The sequence below is a fragment of the Pseudopipra pipra genome, chromosome 4, assembly GCF_036250125.1.
Source record: "Pseudopipra pipra isolate bDixPip1 chromosome 4, bDixPip1.hap1, whole genome shotgun sequence".
Taxonomy (NCBI): Eukaryota; Metazoa; Chordata; class Aves; order Passeriformes; family Pipridae; genus Pseudopipra; species Pseudopipra pipra.
Window position 1 is genome coordinate 25327159 of NC_087552.1, and position 26142 is coordinate 25353300.

General features: G+C 38.6%; 1 protein-coding gene across 4 annotated transcripts in view; it reads right to left on the bottom strand.

Annotated features, from left to right (window-relative positions):
• The window catches only part of PPP3CA (protein phosphatase 3 catalytic subunit alpha), a 182996-nt gene that overhangs the window by 155347 nt on the left and 1507 nt on the right, over nt 1–26142 (bottom strand). The gene's annotated exons all lie outside the window — the stretch shown is intronic.

The following is a 26142-nucleotide window of genomic DNA, read 5'->3' on the forward strand; positions in this document are numbered from 1 at the left end:
GAAATCTCGGTGTCTTGCACACCACACCTAACAAGTTCAGTTTGCAAAGCCACTGTGATTCCTGGGTCCTTCCTGGCCAGCATGTTGCCTAGCCCATTTATATTTGTGCATTTGATTTCTCCTAAGCATAACACTTTACAGTTGTCTTTATTAAATTTCACCTCATCGATTTCAAACCATTTTTCCAATTCATCATATGAAATTCTAAATCTGTCCGCCTGTTTACAATCCCTTCCCGCTTCATCTTCCAAAAATGCTCAAATTATCCTCTTCGACAGCAATAAACGGATGATGAATACTGAGAATATCGACTAGTAAACAACTTAAGCCAGTCTCCTCCAGGAATTAACTTAATAGTCTGACAGCAACCAACCAAGCCTAGCTGAACGTTTCAGCCTAATTTCTCAGAGGACTCAAGCATTGCCTGTCATCATCCAGGCATTCAAAAGAAATCATTTCTTCAGCATCTGCTTTAACCAAGCTAATGTCATCTCATCTCTGTGAATCCTTCTTTTTTCTCCGAGTCTGTTGATAGACTTTTAAATGCTAACATATAGTTTGGTGGTCAGAGTTAGAATAGGGTCTATTTTTATAAGCATATACCTATTTACTGTCCTAAATAACATTATCATTGCCAAAAGTATGTAATTAAGCAGGAATCAAAAAGACATCTGGAAAAAGAAGTCACTATTTAAGGAATGAAACTAACTACACAAGCTGCAGATCCCTTGCCAAGTTTTCAGATGTAAGGCAACTCTCCTGAAACCATGTGCTCCTCTATGTGGGGAAAAAAACAAAACAAAAACCACCCACCCTTCCCAAGCACATAAAAGACACGGGTAATAAAACTATACCAAATGATCCATGTACTTCAAATAAAGCAGAAACACATCTTTGTAGATTAGAAGACTATTCACTTGGTTGGGGAACTATTTCATGTTTGCAAAGTTATACAAAACAAACAACCTACTGTTTAAGTCCCAGAAGAGCAACTACTCTTCAGCCTGAAAACTATGCAAGCTTTGTCTACAAAGACGAAAACAATTTTATTTAATTAAAGACCTACATCTTCAATTTGATTCACAGAACCTTAGAGAAAAATCCATATAAACAAACTACAGTTTAATCTATCAAAATTCCGTGGTGTCAGCAGTCTACTGTAACATTATACAGATCGGTAGCAGAATTGCCAGCCTTTTCAGAAGCTATGCTTATCTTCCTGTTGCTCTGTTCTGCACACAAATGCTCAGTTCTTCTTTCTAATCTCCATTACTGGCATAATTTCTTAACTCTATGACCCCTTAGATTTGCTTCTGCGTTTAAAACAAGGAGATGATGAATAATATCCCCTCTCTTAGCTCAACACCTCATCTGTGAACTGCCTTGCATCCTTCATTTTCTGCATGGGACACGCTTGGGCACCTCTTCTTGAGCGAGGAGAGTTTGTGAGGAAGCGCAGCTGCAGGTGCCCAGCTGCAGCCCACCCAGGGTCCAGCAGCTCCTGCCAGAGCAAGGCTGCACAGCACCCAGGCTCCCTGCCAAACACCACTCACAAGCTTCCTCTTGGTTGGAAAATACAATGGAAGAGAGTCTGGGAAAAGGAAAAACATGCTATCATAATTTTTCATCCTGAGACGGAGTCATGGTCTAACTGAAGCACGTATGTGGGCCTGGGAAGCTACCTTGATCCCACCACTTTGGAGGAGTCCCAGCACAATTCATCTCCTCCTCCTTCTACCTCAACCTTCTCCATAGTTTTGGAGACTGCCCAAGGAAAAACTTATCAACAGAAAACATCAACTTACAAGTCATGTCAGTGCTTTTGACAGCTTTTATACAGTGTAGCGATTTTTGTAGTTTGAAGAAAAGCTTTGCATTTTTTTTCCTGTTGCACGCAAGACTGACCAAGGGAGAACAGTAATTTATCTGTTACATTCTAGAAGGAGGCACAAGTATAAACTAAATCCTGGTCCTTAGGGTAGCAATTTAAACCTTGTTTATTCTACAAAAAAGAGAAATGCACATTTCCCACACTTAGTTCATACGTGTTTTTTCTACAAATTAAATATCTAAAAGTACAAGGATCACTTTCTACTAATAAACTAAATTAAGGCCATCCATACTTCATTTCCTGTAACTGAAGTAAAATAAAGCAGTATTTGATAATTCACAATGTATCGTATAATAATGAAAGCAAGCCTTTTCATGAACACACAGGATTTTTTCAAAATGCAAAGCTAATAAGCACAGTCACACAAGTTGGCAAATTTGCTTCAAAAGGATGTTTCAGGTCATGTGAATCTTGCCACTGACAAATTAAGTTAAACACAAAATAATGATAAAACAGGAAACACATGAATACTGTCTTCCTTTTTAATGGTTTCTACTTCTTATCACTATGCTTCTGTTTAACAAGGTTTGCAAGTCCACTTGCAAAAAAAAAAAAAGAACAATATCTAACAAAAGCATGCTCCCAGTTGAAATAAATTTTCTACTCTCAGTTTTTAGAAAATTCATTTTAATTGTTAACAAGTAGCCACCTCAAGCAATCACAAAAACTCCAAGAGCACTGCTTCTTGTCAACCACCAGTTAGAATTGCATTAATTGTTCAGGTTTTATTGAGCATAGTAAAAGTGAGATCTGATATTTACGCAGATTGAACATCAAAAGAGCCATCCCAAAAGAAATGAAGCCCGCTCTTTGGATCAAGCCAAGTTTTTCCATTCACTGCACACTTCATGCCATGGCTCCCTCAAACTGTCGCTACCAGAGCCTGGTCTTTGCATCCCAGTTGTGAAACACGCATAGTAAAAATTTATCAAGCAGAAGGCTTTCACAAATGTGAAACTAATAATATCCAAAACTACTCTGGGGGCAGGTTAGCATCTGCATTAATCTGAAAGGCTGACAGATAAAATGTTCAACAGGTCAGGTAACTGAAAATATCCTCAAGACAGTAAGAGCTGCTGCTGTGCTGCCAGGAGAGCCATACCCATTGTCATCATCCTGCTCACCTCCTTGGTGAGCCTTCGGCTTGACACCTCCTAGCATAAACAGCCAAGGCAAAACACACCTACCTTACCGCACCTCTGGTGACCAGTGTGCTGTGTTACACTGCATGTGAGCAACAACTCGCCCTCCCTAACTTTTACTTCCATATGATAATTAAAGCCACACAGTCACAGCTCAAGAAGACACGAGGCTGTATACCAAGAAACACAGTGTACTTTCCAAGCTGTGACTCAGACAAATATCTCCACATTTAAAAGAAAAATGAGTGAAGAAATCCACTGAAGTACCATCTACATCCAGGTGTGGGAAAAGCCTCTGCCCTCTGACTTCACGAGCATGAATACCTGGCCAGGCACCACAGCACACCCCAGTCTCCAGAGAAGGGTGGGAGATGCTTGGGAGCAGTGGGGCAGTGCTCAACAGCCATCGTACTGGCTCTGGAGGAGTTTCCCACCTACTGCTGAACTGAGAGGGAGCACGGAGATGCAAAGGCACTTTTCATGCTACTTTGGAAGACTGCAGTACACTGTACACAGAGCTGATGATACATTTACCTGGGATAAGCATATTAGTTTCTGTTTTACCATTAGTAGACCCCAATGGATCTTTAAACAATTTGATACAGAAATAAGTAAAGGAGTAAGGCATTTTATCCATCAGATTCATGTTTTCTAAGCGTTAGCTTTGTATACAATGTCAAAAACCCCCACCTAATAGGCTACCCACAGGAAACCTGGCAGAATTTAAAGTATTATGTGTAATACATTCATACTACACCTGTAGACATGCAAGCACTGTCATTATTTTTTCTGAACGTCAAAGGAAAGAGTCAGTGACTAAAAATCGACACTATGAGAAGTTTTCCTAGCATTGCAATTCCAATAGAAAAGTGTTGGTCAGCTGTTTTGTGTTTAGCTAAATACTTTTATTTTTTATTCTGCTTACAAGTTCTATAGTTTCCCTTGCTCTATTTCCAACATATGAATTACGTGTAGACTATATTTTTTTTGAAAAAATGACAATTCTAATGAGGCACAAACCATTAGGTCTAATGTAACTTCTGTTCAGTCTGCATTATTTGGGTCCCAAAGAAGAGAGATGAATGCAAAAAAGTTCATCCTGGAAGCCCAGGTCTATAATTTTCCACTCTCTAACCATCAAGTCTGGATGTTCAGGATTACAGAAGAGTCGTACAAACACAGGGACCAAATAATTCAACCCTCAATGATCAGGGAAGCCTCCCTCAGAGAAGACGGAAATCACTGCAGAAAGTCAAGAGGCAATGGTCTGGCCAATGGCTCAGCTTTCTCCACTACAAACAGAGAACAGCACAGGGATTTCCAGCTGTGTGGAATTCAGCTGACCATGGACAGTGACAAGGTTGCTATTAGTTTCTAAACATCAGTCAAAGAAACATGTCTGGTTAATTCAATTTTGCAGCCCTTTGAGCGATGTTAGAGGCACTGCAGCTGCTTGTCTCAAGATATCAGATTAAAAAAAACACCATAAAATCTCACATGCTCCCACCCACAAATATGGATTTGGATCTATTTACAGAGGCCTCATTCTCACTGTTGCACTCATAAACAGCAAGGATTATTTTTTAAAGTCACAAGAGCCTATGCTCTGCACACAGCTAGAGAATAAAGTTCTGCTCGAACAACACTGGTAAGGAGATTTGCAAGGAAATGTCCCTATCGAGGGACAAATGTTCCAGTGCAAGGGCAGCTCTGCATCAGTTCTCCAGCATAGGTGAAAGATTTCTGTATGAATATAAATTGTACAGAATATTCAATTGAAAGGCAGATTTAGATTATTGCAAGTCTATTCCCTCCTTTATTGATTTTTAAAAAAAATGCACGTGACTTCTTTCTTACACGTCATCTTTGGAGAAGATCACAGTTCGTATACTGCATTTGGTCATTAACAAAGCTGAAATGTTCAACCCAATGAAACCTTCTTAAAGAAGTTACTGCAGTTTTTCAAGTACACAAAATCAATTAAAAGGGACAAGTACATCCATAGCTATACTTTATGACCTTCAGATGTGCTATCAGATGTTCTACAAAATGGTATTATGATTCTCCATTTTAGAATAGATATTTAACAGTGACTTTAGTTAGTTAAATAGAGACTTTTGCCTTCCATTACAGATGAAACCACTAAGTTTTACCAATCAGCTAATAAGCGTCACATTGGGAAGGAAAAAGGAGGATCAGAGATCCTCAGCTTCTCTCTTCTTTCCTCCTTCTAGAGAAATAAAACCATCTTAAACTGGCACAGAGGCTTTAAAGAATCCTATACCATGCAGAGGATCGCAGGTCCTTTTCCAGCCTTAGTTGAGAGTCTCCTCACCTCATGTTACAGAGATTATGGCAACAGCACCAGAAATGCTGAAGCTGCTGCCTGGATGGTGGGAGACTACAGAAGGAACCAGGCCACTAGCCAGGAGTCCTCCTCTCACATGGATGGGAACAGTAACCAAGACCCTCGGCAAGCAGAGGTTGCCGATATTCAGTAATTCAGAAACCCTGGGCAGTCACCGTTTACCCCTCCAGAAGTATATGTGGCAGCAGAATTCATTTAAAAAATACTTTTTTATAAATGATTAAATCAAAAGCATTTCACAGATCAAGCAAAGCAAGGCAAAATAGATGTCAGAGATGTTCCTAGTACTTTATACCACAAAGGTAAAGCAAGAGGATGACAAAGTTTAAAAAGAACTGCAACATTCACATTAATCAGCATGACATCATTAACTGAACAAGACCTGGCAACACTATCAAAAATACATCATTAAGTTCCTGAACCAGCATTTTGCACTTGGCTTTAGGCAAGACCCTGAGAAAACAGGTCATCACCTAGGCTTTTCGAGAAAATGTCAAGGGCTGTACCTCCCTCACAGACAAGACACCATGCCTCTTAATTATCCTTCAGCTGGCCACAGAACAGCAAATGACATGACAGCACAAAAAAGCCTTTTTATCCATCTCTGCTTCTACAAAGTATCAAACTCCAGCCTCTTGTAGAAGTTGGCAAAAGCACTACACTTAAATTGTTCTTCTAATTATTCTGAAAGGATGCTGAAATTTTTAAGTTTTTGGTAACAACTTCCATAAGACACCAGATTATATAATTCTGGAAAAAATAACAAGCATTTGAAGAACAAAAAAACTAAGAAAGAGAAAACTTGGTCTTTGAATTTGAGTTTAAGATTCCTACTATATTTAATTACCCTGCCTCAAGACCACCCATACATGATTTCGTGATTTATTTGAGAACTTACCATCACAGACAAGTGAACTCCGGTTGGCCTCTTGAACTAATCTAAAATTAAATACTTTCTTTTCATAGAACTTAGTGAAGATCATTTACCATCAGCCATTTACAAAAACTGTTTAGGTTAAGAGAGATAAGGCAAACAGTATTTACCAGTCTTTAAGTGAATTTCCTCAGCTCTTTATAAACTGTTTTGCTTATCTGATACATTTAGACAGAACTGACTGCCAGTGCAGGGAGTACCACAGCCGCCTCACATGGAGGAACTGGCTCTTCAGCCATATCGCAGGCCTGCATCAGCAAATAACAAAAAAAAAAAAAAAAACAAACCCAGAAAAAAGAAAAATGAGAAATAGCTGCATTTGTCACTTTATTAGGCTGGCTGGTTAACAAACTCAACTGTAAGCTTGTTGCCCTTAACCGAAGAGGCTTTCTTGTACGAAGTGCTGTGGGCTTGGGCTGTGCTGAGCCACCCTTTGCGATGGCTCTGCACGCTCAGCAGCCAGACCACTGCTCCCTGAAGATACCCAACCACCTGACAGCCTTCACTGGCTGCTACATTAGTTGAATTAAAAGCAAAACATAGTCTCCATAGAGCTAAAGCAAGTATTTATTAGACAAGACTGAAGAGAGTGGTCCATTTCCACTCATGTCCAGTCCAGTATGTGGAGGCTCAGGAATACTGCTCCAGTATGGAACACTGAAAAACATCTATAAACACCCACTTATATCCCCTTCAGCTTACTTTCAGCTAATTGTGAGTTTAGATGGAAAGTCAGTTTATGGATAAAAGTAACAGCAATTTCATATTTACATATATATGGAGTCCCAACTTAGAACTACACAATCTATTTTACTTCTGTATACAAATATCCCCAGAAGGACGATGTTCCTGACAGCCCCTCTGAGTTATAGAAGTGTTATAAGAATATATAATCTTTTTCTCTTCTGTAAGTGACCAAAATGGAAGTAGTCTCTCACATAGTATTTGATCTGATTTTCTGTACATGCTAGAATTAGGTATTTTTCCAAAAGCCTTCTGGCACCAGATCTCAAAGAACATCAACTTTTCAACACATTTTGTTTTCATTATCTTTGGGATCATGACACAAAGTTCAGTTAAAAAGGAAAAAGAAGGGGGAAAAAAAAGAGGCAAGGGACAAAAGCAGAAGGAAATATAAAATGGGGCAGGGCTCTTTCCCCAGACAACATCAGCACTCCCCCATCACCTCCAACCCACAGAATGAGCTGTTCTGCAAACAGACAGGACAAATCTTCTCGGCCCTTCTTTTCATTAAATGCACAAGTCATATGCCTTTATGAATAGCAAAGTTGAATTTTACTTGAATTGCAAAATCACTTTAATTGTTGCCACCTGATCAAGGCAAAAACATGAACAACTATTTCTTAGTAGCTCACCCTAATGCTGTAAATTTAGGATGTTTTCAATTTTTAACAACGCTTTCTCCTTCTGAGAAGTTGTGAGCACTATATTTTTCTATACACAGCTCTTCTATGAATTTCACACAAATTTTGTTGGGGGAGAAAAATCACCACAGAAGATTCAGATTTTACAGGATAATCACTTTGTCTTAGGGAAGTATGTATTAGAGAAAATAAAACCTTTTCTTTCTAAAATTTTAAGAGGCTTTTCAGAGAGTTTGTCTTAATTAATCATTGCTATATAAAAACAAATTACTGCAAACTATACTGGGATCCAAGCAGTTTTCAAGGGTCAGGATAATCTGTATTTGGCTGAGTGCCCAAGAACATCCTCAAGGTCTGAGGCTATACCAGAGCAGTGCATACAATGTTTTAAGATACAACAAAGCCTTTGGAAAGTTAAGTGACTGCACATCTGAGTCATTGTCTGAATGAGACATTTTGGCCTTTCACACAGATTCCAGTGCCAGAGAGACTCTGGAACTCAATGAAGTTATATCAGAGAGTAGGAATCAAAAGCAGAAGGTGCTGCAAAAGCAGTAGACTTAAACTTTTCTCACTGTAAACTTTTAAATATTGTGCTGCCAGTAGCTCCACTACTTTTCATCTGTAACAGTTCAAGTAAAGTAAATAAAAGGTAACAAATATTCCAGTTAAAAAAGATAAAAAAGAGAGAACCTGTGACTGACTTGGACAAGATAGAGATTTGCTACTGAAAACATATGGCCTACTAACTATATTTGAAGTCCAGGCTTCACAATAAAGATTCACATTCTCATTTAAAGATTAAACCTTGCTTTTGTTCTGGAATCCAGGTTGTGGTGACCATGTACCTGAGGGAAGGTGGCAGGGAAAATATATGCTTTAAGTTAAAAAAAAGGCAAAACGGCACAGGGAGAACACAGATGTATGCATGCCAAGTCAAATGCTTTTATCACACAGGTACCACCAAGTGGTATTATTTGAGAGTAATTCTGATATAACAGAGTAGGGCACTAGATCCCAACTGAGAAGACCAAAATGCCATTTTTGACTCTACTGCTGGGGTTTTGGTAGAATTATTGTAAGGAAAATAAAAGTCGATATTGGATTATATTCTGCACAAGAGGAAATTAAAAGTCATTTGTAACAAATATTCCTGGCTGTTTTACAAGGCATAGGAGTGAACAAAACCAAAAGGGAAGCCAAAGGAATACCACTGACCTCACTGCACATTCCTCCTGGGAGGACTAGTGGGCTTGCTTCCACTATTCTTTAAAACCTTGAGGTAGTTTATGTACATCAGCACACAAGAGACAACCTTTAGGGGAGGGGATTGTACTAAAAAAAAAGAAAAAGCTGGCAAAATGGGATATTCTCAGAGAGAGATATGAAAAAAACTGTTAAAGTCTGTCAGGGAAGACAGACTGCACAGCCCAACAGGGCAGGGCACGGCAGTCAGCCAGGCACGAACAGAGAAGCCCTCAGCTCTGAAGGAAAACAAAAGCTACATGGCCACACACCAGGCGTGATTTTCTAACAATACCTGTTTTCTCCTCACTTCTTGTTCTTACATCATCCTCTTCTTGCCAAGAACCCAAATCGAATTAAATGACAATCAGCATCTGCAACGTGAAGTCTGAAATATCCCTTTCCATGGAAAGAGAAGCAAGCAAAAAGTGCAGTTCACTTTGGTACAAACCACCCAGATTTTAAACAGACTATAAATTGCATCAGAAAAAGAAAGGTCAAAGATAAATGTTTTACACAGGTGCACAGAGCATAAGATCTAGGATCACCCTTCATTTTACTGGAAAAAAAAAAAAAGGACTTTATTCCACAACTTCAGTCTAGCAATAAAGCAAAATCTATATCCTCTTGCTGTGGCTATTTCCCTCATGCCACAGAAGCAAAACCACTTACAAAAGCCTCATTTTGTATGCTAGAGCTCCAGGCTCTAGCATAAAAGATTCTACGAGATCCCCATTAAGGAGTAATCCAAGTTTTTTCGACTGCCACTGGTTGGGCACATTCTTTCATGACTCCTGAGCAGCAACAGATGCCTGGCAATCCACTTACAGAAGAACACCATCTACTACTGCCACCAATCCTCTCCAGTTTCATGTCCCAGACTCAGTTAAAGGTATGCCCCATTTAAAAACATGAGTTTCAATTAAATGAGTCTGTAAGTCAGGATTTAGAAGGTTTTCTGTGAACTTTGCCTGTCAAACAAGAAACGTAAGGCTGTAATTCTTTAGGGCTACCTTATTATTTCCCATTGGACCGACTATCAGAATCTGAAACAAGGAGTTACATCTACAATGCACTGGCTTTTGCAGCCAAGCATGGTACCAACTGTTCACAGCTCTTGCACACAACACAAACAAAATGTATCAGACCAATGAGACTTGCCCTGGAATTCCCCCACATCTCTTACCTACTGAAAGTAACAGAGATGCAGGGTTATTTGTAGGTTGGTCCTGGCCATTTGAGGTGTCCTTCCAAACACAAAGGCCTTTCCAGCATATCTGTTCCAGGATTTATCCCCCTGTTGCTCAATTTCATTTGCTGGATCCATGAAAAGGTTTGACTCTTGACAGACAACCCCTTGATACAGAACTTGGCAGCTTCAGTAGAAACTGTAGCATTTGATCTTAGCCTATGAAGAGCTTCAAACTTTGCATGATTGCTCCTTTTTCCTGTTTAATTTCACTAGGATATTTTGTGTCTGCATAGCAAAGCTCAAATGGCAGAGGAAGAAGTCTGTCTTTTATTAACTTTTGTCAAACACCTTAGATTAAAAAACAAACAAACCAACCAAAAAGCCAAACACCAAAAAGCCAAACACCAAAAAGCCAAACACCAAAAAGCCAAACACCAAAAAGCCAAACACCAAAAAGCCAAACACCAAAAAGCCAAACACCAAAAAGCCAAACACCAAAAAGCCAAACACCAAAAAGCCAAACACCAAAAAGCCAAACACCAAAAAGCCAAACACCAAAAAGCCAAACACCAAAAAGCCAAACACCAAAAAGCCAAACACCAAAAAGCCAAACACCAAAAAGCCAAACACCAAAAAGCCAAACACCAAAAAGCCAAACACCAAAAAGCCAACAACAACAAACCAAGAATAGGAAACAAACCAGGACATAAACTCTAAAGGCAAAAATATATAAGGCAGCTACAGCATGTGTGTGTGTACATAAGAAGCTTTACCGTAATCACAGTTATTGTAAATATTTCAAGTACCCTGATTACAGAAGGTGACAACATGCATTCCAGTCACCACAATTTTCTTGGTATAGGAGAAGAGTATGATGTTAGACAGGCCATATTAACATAGATTTTACAGCAGTTAAGTCACAAAAGCAACAAAACATCCTTTTTTTTTTTTCATTAAGACTCCAAACTTGCATATAAACGGAAAGAAAAAAAAAAGTCATATACAAACATACACATTTTTCTAATGTGTTTTTTGATTTTGAGGGCAGGTTTTTTTGTTTGTTTTGGTTTTTAATTATCTTTTTAAATAACCAAAAAACATTCATTTGGGTTAACTCAGGAACAAATTCATTCATTTTCAGTAGAGTTAGTAACTTGGGACCTAAAACTTTTCCAGGGTTGAAAACAGACAAAGAGTTCTCTAAAGCTTCAAAATCTATCCAGTACATAGCAAAAAATATTAACGCTATTGCCTCTGCAAGATCTGCCTGGCCACACAACTACCCACAGCTATTCCCCAGAAGTTAAAGGCTAAAAAGAAAATTGATGGGGTTTTAAGTAGAAAGCTTTTAACACTCACCTTTCCCTTATACAATGGTTCTGGTTCAAATACTGCCTCTTCTGCTGCAATATCTGTGAAGCAGAAACAGGCACATGGACACTGACAGGGGATGTCTATCAGAAGCAAACTAGCAGCATGCCTGGTGTTTACAATTCAATAGCAAACACCCAGGCTTCTTTTATTTCCATTTCAGAAGTAAAGGTTGGAAGCCCCTGTTGAACTAAGAGAAGAGGTTGTAGGATATTACAGTCCTGCCATGTACAAACACATTGTCTATACAGACCTATTTTGTTCTGGTGGTTTCTTTCAAGAGTAAGGGGGGGTTGGAGGGCAATCACCAAAAACAAACAAAAAACCCCATGACACTGCTTTCAACAAGAACTCCAGGAGTTAAACAGTTTCCAAGTATTACTCCCAAATTTATAGATTACTGTTTAAAAACTGATGCTCAGGAAGGAAAAGGAACACTTTGAAAGAAACTGTTTTCATCTCAATAATCTGCAATACTCTATTAACACAAACTCAGGCAAACATAATTCACTTTGTAGTTAAAACAGTCACGAAGGGATTTTTTTTGCATTCTTTGGCTAGATAGGCCATCTGATCTCACCGACTTTTCAAGCTGACTCAGCTGCTCTGCACATTAGAAAAAGTATTATTACTGCCACAAGTTATCTCTGAATAAAGATAAAACCTGCATTTTTTAAGCCAAAAAAATGTTTCTGCTAAACCTTTAGGGAGACAGTTAAAATCCCGGCCACGCATCAAGGCACAGAAAGAATCCACTGCCCTCCCACAGCCTCTTATTTTCTGGGAATCATGATAGAACCAGGGTTTAGTTCTGCCAGTTTTGTTATATTAAGACTTCTTTTTTTGCCTCAAGTCTTACGAAACCATGGTAATTTGTTAGTATTTGCTGATAAAATTATTTATGAGAAGCAGCTTGCATCATCCATTCAGATAAAGTAAGGCACAAACTGAAGTCAGCTTTTAATCTTGCTCTATGTATCAGAGCATCAGGATACTGGAGATTCTCAACAACAGATCCCAGTATCATATAACTCTCATCATAAATAAAGACATTTTAATGGCTATACATTAACATTTCCTCCATGGTCACTCTAAAGACATTTTTCATTTAATATGATCCATAGAAACAACTTCCTCTGGTGACTTACTTGTGACTATGACAGGTGGCCACTGTGCTAAAAAACCTTCTCTTTGCATGGCCTGTACATGAGCAGGAGATAATGGTATAACCGTCAGAGCCACTTAAAAAAAAAAAAAAAAGTGTCCTGCAGCACAACTAAAGGAGATATCCCTGGAATAGCCACTCATGCTTCAGGTAGGTGAAGACATGCTATTAACAGCACCTGCAGGCTGTTGGGTTTTCCCATCTGCTCTTGATTTCCATCTATTCAAAGCACCTCTTCAGCTCCTTTGGTGTGTTTAATTTGCCAAGAACATCCTTCCAGGTCATGATATCTATGTTAAACCTAACTTTTTCCTTCTTTTTTTTTTTTTTTTTTTTTTTGAGTATCTTTAAGGAAACCTTCAACACTCTACTTGCCTTTTTGCAACCAGAGGTTCTCCAGAACAAGTGACCTATTAACATATGCTTTTCTAATTACAAATAATTATGTCAAAGACTTATTGGCTGCACTAGCAAGCCCCTTTCCCAGTTGCTGTTCAGTGTGCTGCAAAGACAGTGCATGCATTTAAACTTCTTTCATAGGGATGTGTGCTGCCCCAGGTTTTTACTTTACAGCATGATCTATAGTATAGCAAGGCAATTCACACTTTAAACTGCAGTATTTGTCTATCTTTTTTCTCAAATGTATCAAGTCAACTGAGCAAAGCTGGAAGCTGCATTAGCACGACAAAAAATTATCTCCATTATCCAGATTATTAATCCATGAAGGTGATTCCACCTACAGAACCTGCTCAAAGCTTCTACGATGGTAGCTCTACCAACTTTTTTGAGGCAGTCAGCATAATTTTGTCACACAAACTTTTCTAGATATTTATTTTCATTCCCTGTCACCCACATCAAGAGATTCCCTTACCACAGGTTTGATTTTACTTTTACACATGCAAGATTCAGGTATTTCCTAGTCAGGTTTAAGGGGCAACATGCATCTTCAGAAGGAAACAAACAAAAAAAAAAAAACACAAGAAAGCAGCAAAGAAAAAAATATGCCGCAGAGTATCAGAGCTGAAAGGCGATTGCCATCGCCCTCAGTTTCAACTGTTGTGCCACTATGGAAAAATCAAATGAACCAAGTAAAAGACAACCACTTCCTTCCACTAGATAGAAGAAGATTTTTAATGGTTATATCAGAAGCATTGTAATAACTATGAAAGATTTATATATAAAAGCTTCTTTTCCCTTTTTCTTACCGTTGCCCAAAGCAAAGTACAGTGGTAAGACTCTCTGTCCCTACTTTCCAGGTACACCAAACTACAGAGCTACACATGCTCAGGAGGTTCTGAAACTAGTCAAGAGTGATCTATGCAAATGTTTTGCCAGCGACACTGCTAGCTACATATGGTAGCATCAATTAAAAAATAAGTATGATTTCCTAATGCAACATATCTTGCTACTATTTCAAAATAATTATTTGCATTGTGGAGCCTCATAATCACACGAAGCATTCTTCCTGTAGAACACCTTATTAGCAAACATAACCTTTTATTTTTAGAGGGAGATTTCTGTATTTCATTTTTGGTCGAAAGGTCTGTGAGTTGATAAAGTGTTCTAACTGTCAATTTAAGGAAATTTAGTAAAAGATGATCACAGAATGGCTGAGGTTGAAAGGGGACCTCTGGAGGTCAGCTGATCGAACACCTGTGCTCAAGCAGGGCAACCTACAGCCAGCTGCGCAGGGCCACATCGAGATGGTTTTTGAATGACTCCAAGGATGGAGACTCCACAACCTCTCTGGGCAGCCTGTGGTAGTTTGAAAACCAAAAAATTCACTCACTGCAAGAGCTGTAAGTTTGTGCCTGTTATCTCTTGCCCTGTCAGAGCCTGGCTCCCCCTTCTCTATATCCTTCAACCAGCTTTTATATACATGGATGAGGCCCCTTTGAGCCTTGTCTCCTGCAGGCTGAATGGAAGCTCTCTCAGCTTCTCCTCATATGAAAGATGTCCCACTCCCAAGGCTGTCTTTGTGGACCTGCACTGAACTTGTTCCAGTATGCCCAAGCCTTTCCCACACTGGGGAAACCAGAACTGGATGTGGCACTCCAGGTATGGCCTCACCCATGCTGAGCAGAAGGGGAGATTCACCTCCATCAACCTGCTGGTAACCATCTTCTTAATGCAGCCCAGAAGGCTGTTGGCAAATTCACTAAGATGACCTATAAAACACTCTGTCTCCATAAATCAAGGGGTGGGGGAAAAGAGTCTAACACACCATCAGAAGCCATAGCAACTGGATTATAACCAAAATGATATCTGCAGAGTAACTGATGGGCAGTACTTCTAAGATTAGCCTAGGTCTAATACTGTCTGTGACAACAGGATACAAGATGTGAGGTTAACACAGTACAGAAAATGCGCTTAAGATTTTAACAACAGTAATATCCTTCATATTCTCTGTGGTAAACAAACAGTATTTACACATGAGGTAAGTGTCACTTGAGATTCAGAGCTCCAGGGAAGGAACAGTACCTTGCTTAAAAGAATAAAAGCATACTACTCCCTAACGTGCAATTTCTTTGTATGTATAAATTAACTTTTATGTACTTTTATATTTCACACAAACCGTCAGATATGGAACAATATGGAGCTGAGAGTCCAGAAAAGGGCTATGAAGATGATCTAAGGAATTGAGGCATCCCTCCTCTGATGAAAAGCTGAGAGAGCTGGTGCTGGACCAGATGACCTCCAGAGATCCCTCCCAGCCTCAACTATTCTGTGCTTCTGTGAAGTTGTCAGAGCTCACGCTTTTTCACTGAGAGTGATTAAGAAAGTTACTTTGACACACTATTCATAAAAATTAAGGATAAGCTATTTCTCCAGTGAAGTGGAAAGCAAAAAATTAAACTATAACAGAAAAAAAAAACCCACACCTGATAAGGTAGTCAACAGAGATCAGCTAAAACTGATCTCTCAACTGAAATGAATTCAGGTTCTTCCCCTTTTGTAGTACAAGTATGGGTTTTTTTGAGTTCACTCTTTTCCTCTGTCTACCAAAAGCAACCTCATCTCAGGATGCTCAAAAGACAGCATCTTAAAAGGCATTTTTCCCTCCTTCTTACTGATAAAGCAAGGACACACAACTTAAAAGCTGTTACAGCTAACAGAAACTATAAGCACTTTATCTCCGTAAATTTCCATTAAAGATGCAGAAAGCTCATTCCCTGATAATCTAAACCTAACTTAGGGTTATATACACAGAGTACACGAGTAACTAAAAATTTCACCAACTGCCTTTGCCAGTTCTATGCTTGTTAAGAGTCAAGCTCTCTAGTAGCTACTGCACAGCTTCCCGCCCTGCTGCACAGACACCTCCAAGATACTCACCTGACCCAAGAGAACTCATTAGGCAAAGTACTCCCAAAGCAGCTCTTTGCTTTGGATTTCTAAACTAGACAGGATTCCCTAAGTAACACTTCACTGCACTGAAAACACATGCCCTTGCCTACTGTGCTCTTCATTTCTTCTTCCCAAACTCCCCATCTGTAGGCCTAATACACCTCATTATGCCATTAGGCTCCCCTCTAGTAGTCACAGACATCACCACTTCTGTGACATGGAATAGGTGGTTTCTCAAGCAAGAAAATAATGTTCCCACATAGATCTGGTATATACATCTTTAGTACTACCAGTGTGATTTTAATATTAAGACTTATTCTATTATACCAGAAAAATAAGTTAAAACATATAAATTTATATATCTAAAACTTATAGAAATAAGTTTTATTTAAGGTGACCCAAATGTGTTCATTACTGAATAAAACTCCTTTGTAAAGGGACACAGGAAAAATGTACACGTAATAAAGCCTTCTACTCGCTTTTCCAATGATAAAAACCAACCATACACACATACACAGAAAACATTTTAGACCACATAGCAACAGAATGGCAAACTATTTCTTAGCAAACCAGCCACTCACAAGCAGACAAGTCCCTTCTCACTTAGTACATGAGAGCATCACGAAGTAGAAAGGCACTTAGCTCAGTCTTACAATAAGAGCTAATGCTGTACTGTCCTAAGCTGCATAAGATCAGATATAACAAAGCAGTTTAAACCAAAGAGAAATCATGCATTGAAAAGGAAGGCCAAAATAAGAAATCCTAGGATGACAACTTGATTCACAGTTTACTCAAGTTAATGAAAAGACTCCAACTCCTGCAGATTTCAGCGAGTTATGAAACAGGTCCTGCAGAGGGAAATGTTCCAAGTCACAAACAGCAATGCCATATTTTGATACCTAATTGCCACCACTGCCTCTGAAGAAATCCCTGGTGTAAAATAGAGAACAAATACAATAATCTTGCCTTCTCATTTTAAAAATGGCATGAAAGGAACAACAAAAGAAAGTTATTGAAGAGAACTAGATTGTTCCCAGCTGTTGTCATAAAATACTACAGCTGTTCATGTCATTGCAGCTAATGACCAGTTGCACTTTTTCAAATATTGTAACACAGTATGACCATTGTAATCTATATCAAACTGAAACTTGGCAAGCATCATGGAAAAGAGACTAAAAAACTCTTTAAATTCTGTTTCATTTTTTTTTAAAATTTCTGTTCCTGGGTTGGTTTTGTGTGTTTTGAGGGGACAGGGAAGGATTTTTTATGAATGGTTCTGTATTCAAATTGTCAATTATGTTCAACTGCTTAAAAAATCATGGCAAATAAAAGGTATTAAATTATCAAAATTGTCTTTTTCAGTAATAAAAACAGAATTCAGCCAATAAATCCTAAATTTTTTGTTGAAAAGAGGTCTGCTGACTAAAAGTATCCCAAGTTCAAAGAGGATGATGAAACATCCCTTCTCTGGAGCCAATAACAGGGTTTGGCTTCCCCATCTAGAAGCTTTTAATTGTTTTGTTAACTCTATTATATATGAACCAAATCAGATTTTTCATGAAGACTCAAATGCAAAGAAAAGGTTAAAACAGAAATCCCCATATATAGAGATGCAGAAAGAATTTTCAGATACAACTCTCTCTACTGGAGCATTACTCCTTGACAGATGGAGAAAAAGCTAGAGGAAAGCACATATTCCCACATAAAATCTCCACAGAACCTGAAACATACTATTTCAAGTAATTTCATGTCATTTCTCAAGAAAATGGAAGAGTATAGGTTCCTCCCTAGCCATGTGTCTTCCCTTCCAAAATCACCCATACAGGGCTATAGACCAGAAAGAGATCACAAGCTCCTGAACTGCCTTATTTTTTTTCCCCTAGTTGTCAAGAATCGCTGATTCATGAAAAAACCCTACCATTCAGTTTATCAGTTTCTCCACATTAGGACACAAAAACACTTCCAGAGGAATTCCAAATACTTCAGAAAGACTACCACCTAATAGTACACCGCATACATCCATTATCATAGGCACCAACCTGGGACTCAATAACGAGAAACAAAACACAGCCACAACAAAAGAACAATAGAAATTAAGCTTCCTTATTCAAAGAAAGACAGAAATAATTGTTAAATGTGTGGTTATAACCAAACATAGCAATGGATAACATGTTAGAAGCTAACCCTCTTTCTCTCACTTAGGACCATGTAACTAGACTGCAAAGGATTTCCTTCCAAATGATGGTTACTGCAAAATATGAATAACTCTGAAACTTTGCTTTATGCAGCCATACAGTTTCTATAAAGTCATACAACCTACCTTCAAAGACACTCACTAAAGTCTAAATTAAAAATAAAAATCTAATCACACACTAAATTAGGCCAAAAACCTGTAGTTTGGATTCTATTAATTAAGCCTATCAAACAATGCCCAGAGTGAGTGTTAAATGACTGTCTGCAGCATCACATCTGCACAACCCATTATTAACGCTTGTTATTTTCACTATTCCAATCAGAAGTTCAAAGTGCACTTCCTTTCTTGTGGCAACATTCTGGAGGCTTGATACTTTTGTACAATTAGCCAGTATTAGAGCCAACATTATTTGCTCCACAGCAAGTTAGCTATATTTTTTTGCTTCACTCCATCAGTTCTACAATGTGCAACAGTCAAGAGAACTCAAAACAAGTATTTTGGCCAAGAGGAATCTGATGCAAAAAAATTCTGAATGCCCCTAAAAGATGGGATGGAGAAAAATAACAAGGTGTACAATACTGGCATAGTTGTATCAATACTTGTCTCCATCGGTACATGTTTAATCCCATTACAGCAGTTTTTAATTTTGAAAGCTTAATTTTATTAAGCCACCATATATGCCTATCTGAAAGATGAAAAAATAGCTATTACTATTGGAAGATTTAATACAACCATGTTTTAGCATTTTTTTTCTTCTGTTTGCCACAAAGATTTCGTACTCCACGTCTCCATGCAGACCAGGTTCTGCACCTTTTATGCTTAAAGTTTATGGTGGGGGGTTTAAAATTCACTCATCTGTGGTGAACTTCAGGGGTTTTTTTAAGTATTACCAACTTGACCAAATCTTACCTTTCATTGCTAACTAACTTCTGTGTCTGATTACAAAGACACCAAAGCAGAAGTGCTTATACCACCTCCCTTCCACGTTAACCAAAAGACACGGCTGTCTATGCTAGCTCTAAGAGCTTTTTGCAAACTATGTGAGTTAAAACTAACAGTCACACTATGAGTTTTCAACACTATCACTAAGAAACCTACAGGCAGCAGCTGAACTGCAAAATAGAGACATAGTTGGGTAGAGCTTGAGCAGCACACTGACAGTGGAGCTATTCACTGAAAACTACAGAGTCAGCAGCTGGCTGCAGAGTTACAATAGAAGTCTGAGAAAAGGCAAAATATACTTCCCCTATTCTCATGGGCTTCCCCAGGCACCTACAGATGCACTGAAGGAAAGACACGGTGTTCAGTGAACCTCTTGCATTAGGTACACACATCCACATCACCCAAATCTACCAGGAAGCACTTAAGCAGCTTGACACATCTAGTAAAAAGCATGAGAGCAATAAGGAGACAAGAGTTTGCAGAAATACAGGACAAGAACAGACAGGAAAAGAAAGGGTATATTGAAATGAGAGGGAGAAAGCATTAAAAAAAAACAACTCGCTGAAAAGAAAAGCTGTAAAAGAAGTTCAGTACAGCACAAAGTAGAAAGAAGTTTCAGTTGTACATAATTCTCAAACTAAATCTTTTCAAAAACTCATTAAGTACACCCTAAAAGGAAAGGATGCCATCTACACCTTAAGCACATGCAATCCCCAGACACACAGGAACTAACTTCCAACTAAAGCCACCACTTTTGTTATCTTTCCACTTTGCTCCTCCTCCTCTCCAGCTCCAAATATAAACAGTATTAGCTGGAAATTAGTTGGAGATGATGCTGGCATCATCTGAGAGTCATCTTCTCCTCACACAACAGTGTTGCCATATCAGTGTTACCGTGCCTAATCTCTCTTATAAAGATACCAGTCAGTTTAAAATGCACAAAGATGAGTGTCAAGGAGGTACTACTCTGGAGGTGTTATTTCAACAGTGGCAGCTCCCTGGGGGAGGAGTAAGTAGGGTAAGAATAACTGGTTCAGACTTTTACCTTTAAAAGGAAAATTTACCATCACAGAATTTATTGTCTCCCTGTTTCTCCACATATGATCTCCTGTCTCTTCCTTCATTCAGTAATTATAGGAAAACAACAAGTATGTACCTGGAATACTACCTCCAGCACTGATACATCTGAATCTACAACCTGAGTGGCAGACCACTCAACTTACGTGAACTAGGCTGCACTTACACTACAATGTTTTTCAAAACTGGGATGATACTCAGTACTTGTGGAAAGTATCCATAAAATGATCTTTTTGAGGGAAAGTCAAGGTATATAACTGATTATCAGAACAGGAAATTATTTTAGTATTCAGCTGAAGAACCATTGTGAAATCATAGCTTGCATTTGACTCATGAAACCACATACAAAAGAATACAAGAAGACACCTTTTTATGAAGATGATTTGAAGTGGCTTTTACTTCAGAAACTTGTGGCTTCTTTTATGGCATACAGTAAGCGTTAAGCGGTATCTCCCTATCTTAAAATACTCTTAAGGAAGTATTTTTCTCCACATTCCTTGAAGCTATAAAGAACAAACTATCCCCCACTACATGCTGCTTCAACATCACTGAGAAGCCTCAGATAAATTAATATTCATATTTAAAAGGAGCGCCAAATTTAAATTCTAGTCCTGATTTTGTACATTTAAGTACAAGCCACTCAGCAAAACAGAAAAATCAGAGGGAAAAAAAAAAGGAAAGATCGAAGTTACAGGTACATTACTCAGAATTACTTTTGATAGAAAATCCCTTTAGAAATACCAAACAGAAAGAATGTGCTGAATTCTAGAAGTCATGGAACCACAAAAAGATAATTTAAAATATCAAGTTACATAATCAACGGTAAATATATTTTGCACTTGATCTTCCTGCCACAACCTGCAGAGAAACACAAGCATAACAATGCAACTATCATCTCTAAGAGGGATATATGTGATGGAAGTAAATACCATTCAATTTGGGAATGGATAGCAGAGAGAAAACAACTGTTCTATACAACATCTCTCCTATGGAAAATTATCTCAACTGGCTTATATTTTCCAATGAAGTTAAATGCTGATATTATCCAGTATAAACTCCTCTTTCAAGATTCTCATCACCACTAGTGGTATCAAAAGCATCAGCTCCCTTGCTAGGCTCAGGCAACAGAAGATAGCTTTAGCCAAAGCGGAATTCAGAAGTATACAAAAGGTTTTTAACACATAAACAAGGCAATTTTGTTCCTCATCTCGTATCAGTCCTGAGAGCACATTCAGCAAGCCACTCTCATCACACAGAGGATGAGAAAAGCCTACCAACTATGCAGTGCAGCAATAGCTACATAAGAAAGGCACCCTTCAGTGTGAGCACATTTTCCTCCTATACTTATATAGCAGAAGACTTGTTTCACTAAAGGGCTTATTTACAAAACGATCTTGATGACTAAGAGGCCCGGTTAAGTTCATAAATCAAAATAAATCACCAGCTTTATTACAGAGTTGTCAAGCACTTTGGCTTTGTTTCAGTTTCTCAGCGCCACAATCCTTCACAAGTGTTATATACCTGTCACACACACATACAAGTTTACACAGTGTAAAACCTACCAACACCACAATATCCAAGATGCATCCAGTTGACAGAATCCACTAGTCTTTCAAATATTAACTGAAGTTTTGACCACAAGATAAGAACAAGGCAGTTACATATAGGAAAAAATATCAAGTAACACACCAACCTTGTTTTATTTCCTAAACAACCATCAAGTCTATGCAAGTATATTCAGTTGTTTGCTGCTCTCACACAGCTTGCTTCATGAAGGTACCAGGGAATCTGCAACTACAGAGTTACCAATGCTGAGGTGGATGTACACCCATTCCTTCAAATGAAGGTAGAAGTGGATGGAGGAGAGCAGATAATCCCCAACTGTACCAGTGTCACCTTTCTGGTGTAGCTGAAGATGGATTCTCTAGTTAATAACACTCCTTAAAACCAGATGCAGGCTTTTTCAGAGCAAGCAAGTACATTCCTAAGTACTAAAAGGATAAATTAATTAAAAGAAAAATGAAGTCGGTTTCCTATGCCAATAGTTACAGCTACAAAGCAACTCCCCTTTCCTTCATGAGGACCAGGTAGATACTGAATCTTCAGCATCCTCAAAAGACAGGCACATCACCATTTACTCAAATTTACACCAAAATATACACCAAATTCACCAGTACTATCATTCAAGTCATCACACAATTACTCAAAAACCACTAAAGAGCAGCCCAGCACTTGCAGGACACATCTATGCTGGAAAAACTGAACTTGATTCACAGAGTCTGTCTCTCTGCAATTCTCTGCAATTGCAGACTTCTGCAATTCACCAATGCTGGATTCCAGCCTGGAGCACAAACCTTTGGCGAGTACACACAAGTCTCCCTGGACTATTGGGAATTAGCAATGAAGTGTAGAGTTTCCATTATTGACAGCAATTTTACCTTTCACAAATCTGAAATTAACACTGATGGCAAACACATAATATGAATGCCAGTTCACGATCAATATTACAAACAACTGTCAGCCTGCACATTAGAAGAGCATTAACAATGACAGTTTGAAATTCAGAGACAGCAGAGACTGGTGTCTAGTTTTATTGTATGCTATCAATTGTTGGTATAACTGTGTACACCTTGGCATGCAAAGCACAAGAGGAAAGGACACTGCCAACATCAAGGTTCACAAGCCATGGCTACAGCCCATCTAAACAGCTGAGATGGAATAATTTCATTAAAACTCTGCTTTCCTTCTAAGAAAAAAAAAAAACACACAACAAAACAAACAAATAAACAAAAAGTCCAGAAAAAACCAGAACCAGCTGACCTGCCCCAAAAAAGAAAACCAAACACTGTCCTTGCTAACAGCAAGATTTCCAAGAAATACTGACTTCACTTCTTTGTATGACTACTCCAGTTGACTTTCTAAGTTTTTTACATAGGATTCTCTGCTTTAGAGCAGTATTCCTAGGAGGCAGTAATGCAACACTAACTACTGTGAGGACGTCCAGTAACATGATACATGGCTTTTTCTTCCATGTCGGTGGGGCTCAAATCTTGCCAATGTCAGTAGTGACCAAAAGCTGTTGACATCAGGCAGCTGTTATGTGACCCACGAGGAATGAGCTAGTATCCTCAGTCTAGTTTTTCCTGGACAGGTATTCCTACCTTCACAAGAACAACCAAGCCCACACTCTGACTGGCAAGCCTCAGGAGTCAGAAGCAGCATGGATAAGGAGTAGCTCAGTCCTGAAGGAGAACAAGAACTTAAAGACAGCTCTGTTGAGATGAAAGCTGCATCACACCTCTAACAAAAAGGCAAGGAACTTCATAAGTACATCAAGTCAGCATATCCTGCATCAGTATGTTGTCCTGAGCCTCGATCCAACAAACTTCTGAAAATACCTGAACATACAAGTTTATCTTGCAGTCAACAGACCAAAGGGTTGCTCCTCTATAGAATCACAAAAGTCTGAGAATAAAGGTGAATTGTCTAATTTGCATCACAACACACATACCATTTTAAGGAGAGCACAAGGGTAAATCAAAAAAGTACCTCTCAAGCCATAACCATAAGAGCATCCTCTGGATTCACTCAATTCTGGACTAGTTCAACAAAATAGACGATTTTGTCAATTTTAACAACAGTTAATTTGCTTCTGAAAACTTAACAATATACACAAACTTGAATTTCTTCTTGACACTGCTCATTACACAACAGTGTCAGGTCTGCCTAACAGAGGTTGGGAGGGAACCAGGACCTTGCAAACATGAGGGGCTCCTAAGCCTTTTTCCCCCCTTCCCAAAGCATGTTTTATTTTTGAGTCAAATCAGTTTAAGCACAGTTCAGACAATTCAATAAGCAAAGCAAAACAAGTGTGAGATGAAGTCCTTGCCTATGGAAATTCCCCGCTTTTCAGTATATTTGAGCATTTTAAGCATGAGAAACAAAAAAAAAAACCAAAAACCAAAAACCCAACCAAAAACCCACAGTAACCCCTCAAAGAAGCAGCTCTCAGCCACCAGCAATCTGCACAAAGCTGCTGCAACTGTAAACCCCCCCCAAGCCCGTCCCACTGTTACGTAACAGTGCCAAGCCAGGATTTTCACCAGCCAGCCCAGAATTACTCTTAGAAGGAAACATCTCCTGCCATGCACGAACATTAGAAAGCGTTTTTTAAAAATATCGACATAATAAAAACAAGCAAAAAAACCCACGCACATGCAAACAGAAGAAAAAATTTAATCTAGAGTATACATTAAAAGCACTTCCTTTTCAAGCAAGGTTTTAAGTGATATTCTAACATAAAAAAAAAAGTTGTTTTATCAGGTTATATCTTAGCAATGTCAGAATATATGACATTATAAATACAAGACTCTCCAACTACTTCCACAGGTGTTTACAAGGTGCCTTTTTTTAATTATACTTGATTCCTTTAACTTTGCAAGCCTATTTCAGTTGTTCGTCTTAAGAAGGTACTGTCCTATAGGATAGATGCAGCAAAGTGATCTTTTCCTACCTCTGTTACCACCAATTTTCTCAGTAGATTTCCTTACTGTCTATATGCAGGCAGTGTGAAGTGCCTATGATGCAGCAAAGAATAATCCTATTAAGAATCAGTTTACTGTGTACTAGTGTCTTCAGATGCTATTTTAAGACCTTAAAAGGATTTCACTATTTAATAGAGGGCTGAACCAGTTAAACAAATCTTCACATCTCCACTGAAACACTCACATTATGAAAGAACAGTTACTGGGGGAGATAACACCCAAGCAGCATGTATGTTCTGTTCTTTCTGTTCAAGACTTTAACTCAGTTTAACAAAATCGGCTTCTGTTTTAGCTACATTATGAAAATATCTAACTATATATTCTGCTAAGTTTTCTTAGAAATACTCTTTTTAGATGTTTGAGATGCTTACGTGTGTGAAAAACGCAAGGAGCAGCTGCTGACAAAATGCATTAAGATGTGCTGAAACCACTGAGGGTTTTATAAATATTGAGATAATTCCTGCTCAGAATGAACACAAACATAAGCCAAAGGAAGTTCTGCCATAGCAAAGATCAGGCCATTTGGTCATGTGTTAGGACCACAGCAGACCAAGGAAATTAAAAAAAAATTAGCCATCCCATAATCATGAAGAAGTCCTCCCAACAGGATGGTCATTTGTTGTTTCTACAGAAGAATCAGCTAAACATAGCAGTTCCAGGCTTCTAAAGCCTACTCTTGGCGGAATATAAAACTAACTACTTCAAAAGTAAATATTCCAGATATTAAAAGGCAAAGGTGAATTTCCAAGTAATTCTAAAAAAATTCTTGTACTTTTATTTCTTACACCATCTGAAGATCTACAATTTCCTTTGGAGGAGAATAAAACGAAGTAAAAGGGCAAAAGGCTTAAGAAGGTAAGAGTAAACATAAACACAAACATAAACAACACATCTTTCCAAATAATATTTACACTGAGTGCTTAATTTTTATATACACTCATGTAAACACAGGAGCGTATATATTTCAAGGCCATTTCCATTACTTGCCTCCCGGGATGTGTACAGATGCATTCTGCACCTTGGATTTGTGCTGTGCACCATAACACTCGGTACTGGTATACGGGTTATAACCTAACAGGATGAAATACACTATAGCCAAGTGCATCCAGCTATGTGACCAGTGTAGAAAGGAGGAAAAAACCAACCAAACAAAAAGAACCCAATCCACAAACACACAAAAAACCCCAGACCACTAAATACACACGCACTTCATACATACTAAGAAACGCACAAGTGCAATTTAAATGAGGCACTACTCCAGGAAGACAGACCTTGGTCTGTACTGCAACTGTGTGTTGTTAACCCAAACTCTAATTTGTTTATACGGCCGAGGCTGGCAGCACA